This window comes from Schistocerca americana, chromosome 8, assembly GCF_021461395.2.
Source record: "Schistocerca americana isolate TAMUIC-IGC-003095 chromosome 8, iqSchAmer2.1, whole genome shotgun sequence".
NCBI lineage: Eukaryota > Metazoa > Arthropoda > Insecta > Orthoptera > Acrididae > Schistocerca > Schistocerca americana.
The window spans coordinates 387,969,158-387,977,769 of record NC_060126.1 but is presented as its reverse complement, the minus strand read 5'-3'; positions in this window follow the sequence as shown (position 1 = coordinate 387,977,769).

The window sequence follows — 8,612 nt, the reverse complement described above, 5'->3', positions numbered from 1 at the left end:
CTGTTCCTTATTTATATAAATGATATGCTCTCTAGTATTATGGGTAACTCTAAAATATTTCTGTTTGCTGATGACACTAGCTTGGTAGTCAAGGATGTTGTGTGTAACATTGACTCGGTTTCAAATTGTGCAGTACATGACCTCAGTTCATGACTTGTAGAAAATAAACTAACGTTAAATCACAGTAAGACTCAGTTTATACAGTTTCTGACACACAATTCAACAAGACCTGACGTTTTAATCTCACAAAATGGACATAAGATTAGTGAAACTGAACAGTTTAAATTTCTAGGTGTTCAGATAGATAGTAAGTTGTCGTGGAAAGCCCACGTTTAGGATCTTGTTCAAAGACATAACACTGCTATTTTTACTATTCGAACGGCATCAAAAGTGAGTGAGACTTCGACGTGTAAATTAGTCTACTTTCCTTATTTTCATTCACTTATGTCATATGATATCATATTTTTGGGTAACTTTTCCAATTCTAGAAGGATATTTTTGGCTCAGAAACGGGTGGTTCAGGTAATAAGTGGTGTGAATTCACGAACCTCTTGTCGACCTCTGTTCACGAGTCAGGGTATTTTGACATTGGCCTCTCAATATGTATATTCCTTATTGTCGTTTCTTGTTACCAATATTAGTTTATTCCCAAGAATAAGCAGCATTCACTCGGTTAATACTCGGCAGAAATCAAACCTCCATTTGGATCGGACTTCCTTAACTCTTGTGCAAAAAGGTGTGCAGTATACTGCTGCATCCATTTTCAATAAGCTGCTACTCGAATACAAAAACCTTAGCAGTAATCTACACGGTTTCAAATCGAAACTGAAGAGTTTCCTCATGGGTTACTCGTTCTATTCTGATTCTTATTGTATTGCTGACAGCGTTTACTTAAACTTATGGCCTGACTTTTTGTCAGCCTCATGAACATTTATTTTAATCTGTTACTAATTTTATGTTGTACGTTCATGAACTAACACATTCCGTAAGGTTAATTGATCACTTTATATCACACGATTTGCTATCAAACGTACAGTTCGGCATTAGAAGTCGTTTATCAACTGAAAATGCTATATTCTCTTTTTTCTGTGAGGTACTGGATGGGCTAAACAAAAAGTTTCGAACGCTTGGCTTATTTTTTGATTTAACTAAGGTATTTGACTGTGTTGATCACACAATATTGCTCCAGAAGTTGGACCATTACGAAATAAGGGGAGAAGCTCACAATTGGTTAAAATGGGTCTGAGCACTATGCGACTTAACTTCCGAGGCCATCAGTCGCCTAGAACTAGTTAAACCTAACCAACCTAACGACATCACACACAACCATGCCCGAGGCAGGATTCGAACCTGCTACCGTAGTAGTCGCTCGGTCCCAGACTGTGACGCCTAGAACTGCACGGCCACTCTGGCTGGCCACAATTGGTTCACCTCTTACTTTAGCAACAGGCAGCAAAAGGTCATTATTCACAATGTTAGGTTAGGTTAGGTTAGGTCAGGTTAGGTTAGATCTGTTGTAGTTTGTAGATTATTTATGAAATAGGGATGTCTTTGAAATTTACGACAGAGGAATACGCCGATATGGTGTTTATGGCAAATGTGATGGTAATGCTACGGCTGCAGTTAACAATTGTTGCGTACGTTATCCAACTCGGAGGATTCCGAATACACGAACCATTAGTGGAGTATTCCGAATGTTACGGGAGACAGGTTCTCTACCTAGCGTTCATAATCAGTACTTGCGCTCGATACGTGAAGACAATCATGAGGATACTAAGGATGCTGTTCAACGTATCCCGGGTAACAGGACAGGACGTATCTCTCAACGATTAGGCAGTGGTTCCGAACAGGTGGTCCGCGGACCCACAGGGTCCGCGAGCTATGCCAGAGGGGTCCGCAAGATGCTACTAGAATAAAAAAATATTAAATATATTTCGTGTGATAACAGATTTTTTATTTTGGCCACTTCCTGCATGAGCAGAGCTTTAGCGAACGCTAACTTCTGCGCTAGCGTCTTCCTAGAGCCAACTGACACTAGCACACTCTAGCGCGAAACTAGAGTTAGATAGAGGCAAATAGTTCTGCCGTTAGACTGCGCGCGCTGCCTCTTTGCAGCTGACAATTGACAGTCACTTTACACAGAAACTCGCATTTCAGACGACAATCGGCCATTGTTAATTTATTGTCAGTGCTTTCAAAGACCGTTTTGTTTACATATTCAACATTCTGTTCTAAAACAGTAGTGTTTGTAAAGCGTTGTTTTTCGCGGAAGCTACAGTCCGCGTAGTTAAAAATGGACCGTTGGTTAAAAAGTGGTTCGTTAAAACGAGTAAGGCCTACAGATGAAGAGGAAGATAATATATTGATGTTCAAGCAAGTGGAAGTCAGTGACTCTCGAGCCGAAGTTGTCAGTGTCCATTGAACCTAAATCGTCGGCATCCCTTGAACCTAACCCTTCCAGGATCAGTGTTAAGCTTACTGGAAAAATTAGAAAATATAGCTTTGGTTACTTGGAAATCGGTTTTACGTTCACTGGACTTGAGCAACAGCCTAAACCTCAATGTGTAATTTACTATGAAAGCCTTTCGAATGAATGTATGAAACCAGCAAAACTCCGGCGCCATCTTGAAACAAAGCACCCAGAGTACAAAAGTATGTCATTAGATTTTTTCAAAAATAAATTAGGAGAGTTGAAAACATCTCTTAAAACAATTACCAAGCACTGTGGTGCAAATGTAAATGAAAATGCAACCCTTGCGTCTTACGAGGTGGCACAGCTTGTTGCTAAATGTGGGAAAAACCACGCAATTGCTGAGGAACTTATACTGGCATCAGCAATAATATTTTGCAAGAGAATGTTAGGTAAAGCAGCTGCTAAGGTAATAGGAACTGTCCCGCTCGCAAATAATACTGTTCAAAGACGAATTACTGATATGGCAGTTACCGTCGATGAAACATTGCTGGCTAGACTTTGCATGAGTGACATGTACGCTCTACAATTGGATGAAAGCACAGACATATCAAAAAAACCTATAATGTTGGTTTTCGCACGATTCTTATGGGAGGACCAAGTGTTCGAAGATTTTCTTTTTTCATGCGAACAACTGCATACAACAGCAGACGACATTTTTACTGCATTAAATAATTATCTCAATGAACACGATGTCAACTGGAAAAAATGTGTAGGCTTGTCGACGGATGGAGCAAAATCAATGGCTGTCAAAAAACAGGACTCCTAGCTCGTATCAAAGCAATAGTCCCTGAGGTGAAATGGACTCACTGTTGTATCCATCGTGAAGCCTTATTAGCCAAAAGATTGCCTGAACCTTTGCAAAAGATACTTAACGAAGTAGTTCAAATCGTCAACTACATTGAAACCCGACATCTGCAATCCAGATTATTTTCTTTGTTGTGTAAAGAGATCGGCAGTGAGCATGAGCAACTTATTATTCATACGGAAGTAAGACGGCTTTCTCGAGGTAGGACCTTGTCAAGTTTTTTTTAACTTAGAGACGAGGTTCGTGTCTTCCTTCTTGACACAAAGTACGCGGATTTTCTCACTAACTTCTCTTGGCTTTGCTCAGTTGCTTACTTAGCTGAGGTTTTTGAACACTTGACTGTGTTAAACTTGAGTTTACAAGGAAAACCTGTAAACATGTTCAAAGTTAAGGATAAGATTAGTGATATGGTCAAAAAGTGTCAGATCTGGGCGTCAAGGATATAAAACGAGTCACTAACTAACTTTTCGACTTCAAAACAATTCTTGGAGTCTCCAGAGGCGAGTTTGCTTGACCAGATCAAGATCAATGTAGCTGAGCATCTACGCAGCCTAGCCACCACTTTTAGAGAGTATTTCCCTGAACCTGACCCTGACGACAGATGGATTCGAAATCCCTTCAGCTGTGAAGAAATAGACAAAATCCAAGGCCTCACTGAAGAATAGCAAGATCAACTTGTGGATCTGTTCAGCTGTGGTACGATGATAAACATTTTCATCGGTGATAAAATTGCAGACTTCTGGGCATCAGCACGCAAGACTACAAGAAATTTGGAGATAAGGCAATGAAAAACATCCTTCCATTTGCAACCACATATCGGTGTGAGCAACCATTTTCTTCCATGTGTTTCATGAAAAACAAATATAGGAATCGGCTCGACATGCGGTCGGACTTCAGAGTGAAAGTTTCAAGTTTGGAAGCTAATATTTCAGAAATAATGGACTCAAAGGTCAGATTGAACTCATTAAGAACTGAAAATTAAAACTAACTGTATACTGATGGAGAACTCTGTTGTAACAGTATTTTTACAAATAAATAATACCTTGTATGAAATTAGTGTTTTCTTATTTTTCACACATGTCTACTCAATGCAATCCCAAGTGTAGTACGCTTGAAAGACCAATACACTCAGTTTTAATTTTTTCCTGTCATTTTCAGTTCATACTCAATTTTTATTTTTTTGAGGAATTTGTTATACTAAACACCCAGATTCGAAGACAAAGATTTTGAGCAATAATAAAAAATTTAACAATAACAATGATGGCTAAATTGATAAAGTTTTAAGCTCAATATTTTTCAATAATGAACATGTCAATGTTTTTTTCTAAGTACCAAAAATATAAATGTATAAAAAGACTCTTAATTTGGCTTTTTAGGTACTTGATATTGTGATATGACAGGGTATCGGTCATGCTCGATGAGGGGGCCCTCGAGAAATTTTGTTGGGAACCCCTGACCTAAGGCGTGGCGTACACGGAAGTACATGAATTCATGTGTGCTATGGTATTAATAAAAGCAGATTATCTAACACATTCACACAGTCTCAGTTAACGTTATTACCATCATTTTTCCAAAATTAAATTCTCTATAACTTCTGTTGAAAACTTTGTGCAATTATCTGGAATTTAAAAAAAAAACAAATTGGGCCAAGTAATTAACAAATTAAAAATTTTGCGATATTACTTCTTTGCTTTTCTGAATGTTCTGGAAAACTACTACAGATACAGGTCAGGGACATGTTTTATTAGATTCACTACATCAATAACAACAAAATAAATGGAAATCGTGCTTTACTTTAACCTCGTGCAGTTTTGCAATGGCCTCATATTAGTAACTCGGTGACTAAACATTTGCGGACCTACGTTTATATGAACTTTTTTCTTTAGTTTTACTTGTAGAATAAGAAATGAAAATATTTGCATATGTTCCCGAATCACCCTGTATATAAAGCACGTTTACTTCATAGCGGCATCCCGCATCCACCCACCGGCTGTGCGGTTTTTTAAGGTGTCGAACTCCCATGTATAAAACAACTTCAAGCGCCTGAGTACTTTACAAAGCAGTTAACGTATTGAATATTTGACGCTAAGCATATAAGCGAGGAAAAGCTTCGACAAGGTTTCGCAATGCGTTTGTTTGAAGTCGCTAACTGCTCTCTTTATCAAACACTGTATAAATAGTGTCCGGGTAATATTAACTCTCTGCAAACGCTAGTTTTTCAGGCGTCAGAATGTTTATGATGTCATGTCTCCCGATCTGTTTGTCGTACAATGATATAATTGTGCGTATACTTTCAGCAGTATGTGTGGATACTGTCTGCAAAATGTGTAGCGAATAGAGTTACAAGTAAAACTCGTAACTGATACTGAAGTTTTCTTACATGGAAAGCGATACACTTTCTCGTTTGATTAGTTTTTTGGAGGGTGTGTTAACGAGAAGAAGTTTCGTAAAGGTTTAAAATTATATACAGGATCTTGTGGTTGAATATACAATATTGTAAAACGCAATAACTTGAGACGTAATTGAGATATTAATTGTCGGCTTGCTTCTACAAGTATGGTAACTCAACAAGTTTTCTCCTTGCTTGCGGCAGTTGGTGCCGCGTGTGTGTGCGCGTAACTACTTTGTTCCCGTAAATGAGCGTCAGTAGTAATGTGGCCTCCGCAGCAGGTGTTCCTTGTGCTTCCTCTTGCGGAGTTACCGTCCGCCCCTGTTAGCTGAGTGGTCAGCCAAGGGGCCCGGGTTCGATTCCCGGCTGAGGCAGTAGATTTTCTTCTCTCAGGGAGTGGGTGTTGTGTTGTCCTCATCATCATTTCATCCCCATCTCCGACGCGCAAGTCTCCCAATGTGGCTTCGAATGCAATAAGCACTTGCCCTCGGCGGCCGAACTTCCCCAAATGGGGGACTCTCGGCCAACAATGCTACAATGCCATACATTAATTTCCATTATACGGAGCTACCACCTTTTACTTTGGCAAAAGCCGGCCGGAGTGGCCGAGCGGTTCTAGGCGCTACAGTCTGAAACCGCGCGACCGCTACGGTCGCAGATTCGAATTCTGCCTCGGGCATGGATGTGTGTGATGTCCTTAGGTTAGTTAGATTTAAGTAGTTCTAAGTTCTAGGGGATTGATGACCTCAGAAGTTCAGTCCCATAGTGCTCAGAGCCATTTGAACCATTTTGAACTTTGGCAAAACATCGTTTCCAGCGTGATTGCAGACTGCGACCCACTGACGAGGTTCCCATTTACGTAGGAAACAAGAAATGAGGCAAGCGACTTCGGGAATCTGAGAGTTTGCTTTCGAAGCCGGGCCACAACGCCAAGCACGCAGTTCCAGAGGTTGCTGTTGAATTAATCCCTGTGACCTCACAGCGGAGCTCTCGTGAGTCAATACGACAAGCAAGAGGGCAGTTACAGTTACCTCGCTCGACAATACACGATATCGTCTATACAAGGTTTTGCCTACGGGCGTACAAACTGCAGCTAGTCACACAATCAAGCCAGGGGACCGGCCGCGACGGAAGGCGGAGACAATTCTGACAAAAGTGGATGAAAACGAGGCATTCTTTGACTTCATCTGCTCCTCGGACGAGGCAACATCCACACTTCCAGCAAGGTAAACATGCATACAAGATCTGAACCACTCACGTAGTGACAGAGTACGAACGTGACTCTCCGAAAGTGGATTGTTGAAGGATAGAGTTGTAGATCCGTTCTTCTTCACGGAACCTACAGTTAATGCAGCAACGTATGTATTCATGTTGGAACTGCATGCTGTGTCACAACTTCCTCAAGACGTGGTCTTTCAACGAGATGCCACAGAATGTCATTTTCCGAACATTGCGAATTATTTCTTAGTTCATGAGTTCCCAGATCACTGGGTTAGGAGTGGTAGTCCATCGATTGCTTGGCCCCCTAGAAGCCAAGACATTAGGCCACTTGATTTTTTTTTATGTGGAGGTTTGTTGTCGTTGTTGTTGTGGTCTTCAGTCCTGAGACTGGTTTGATGCAGCTCTCCATGCTACTCTATCCTGTGCAAGCTTCTTCATCTCCCAATACGTACTGCAGCCTACATCCTTCTGAACGTGTTTAGTGTATTCATCTCTTGGTCTCCCTCTACGATCTTTACACTCCACGCTGCCCTCCAATACTAAATTAGTGATCCCTTGATGCCTCAGAACATGTCCTACCAACCGATCCCTTCTTCTAGTCAAGTTGTGCCACAAACTCCTCCTCTCCCCAGTCCTATTCAATACCTCTTCATTAGTTACGTGATCTACCCATCTAATCTTCAGCATTCTTCTGCAGCACCTCATTTCAAAAGCTTCTATTCTCTTCTTGTCCAAACTATTTATCGTCCATGTTTCACTTCCATACATGGCTACACTCCATACAAATACTTTCAAAAACGACTTCCTGACACTCAAATCAATACTCGATGTTAAAAAATTTCTCTTCTTCAGAAACGCTTTCCTTGCCATTGCCAGTCTACATTTTATATCCTCTCTACTTTGACCATCATCAGTTATGTTGCTCCCCAAATAGCAAAACTCATTTACTACTTTAAGTGTCTCATTTCCTAATCTAATTCCCTCAGCATCGCCCGACTTAATTCGACTACATTCCATTATCCTCGTTTTGCTTTTGTTGATGTTCATCTTATATCCTCCCTTCAAGACACTGTCCATTCCGTTCAACTGCTCTTCCAAGTCCTTTGCTGTCTCTGACAGAATTACAATGCCATCGGCGAACCTTAAAGTTTTTATATCTTCTCCTTCGATTTTAATACCTACTCCGAATTTTTCTTTTGTTTCCTTTACTGCTTGCTCAATATACAGATTGAATAACATCGGGGAGAAGCTACAACCCTGTCTCACTCCCTTCCCAACCACTGCTTCCCTTTCGTGTCCCTCGACTCTTATAACTGCCATCTGGTTTCTGTACAAATTGTAAATAACCTTTCGCTCCCTGTATTTTACCCCTGTTACCTTCAGAATTTGAAAGAAAGTATTCCAGTCAACCATTGTCAAAAGCTTTCTCCAAGTCTACAAATGCTAGAAACGTAGGTTTGCGTTTTCTTAATCTAGCTTCTAAGATAAGTCGTAGGGTCAGTATTGCCTCACGTGTTCCCATATTTCTACGGAATCCAAACTGATCTTCACCGAGGTCGGCTTCTACCAGTTTTTCCATTCGTCTGTAAAGAATTCGCTTTAGTATTTTGCAGCCGTGACTTATTAAACTGACAGTTCGGTAATTTTCACATCTGTCAACGCCTGCTTTCTTTGGGATTGGAATTATTATATTCTTCTTGAAGTCTGAGGGTATTTCGCCTGTC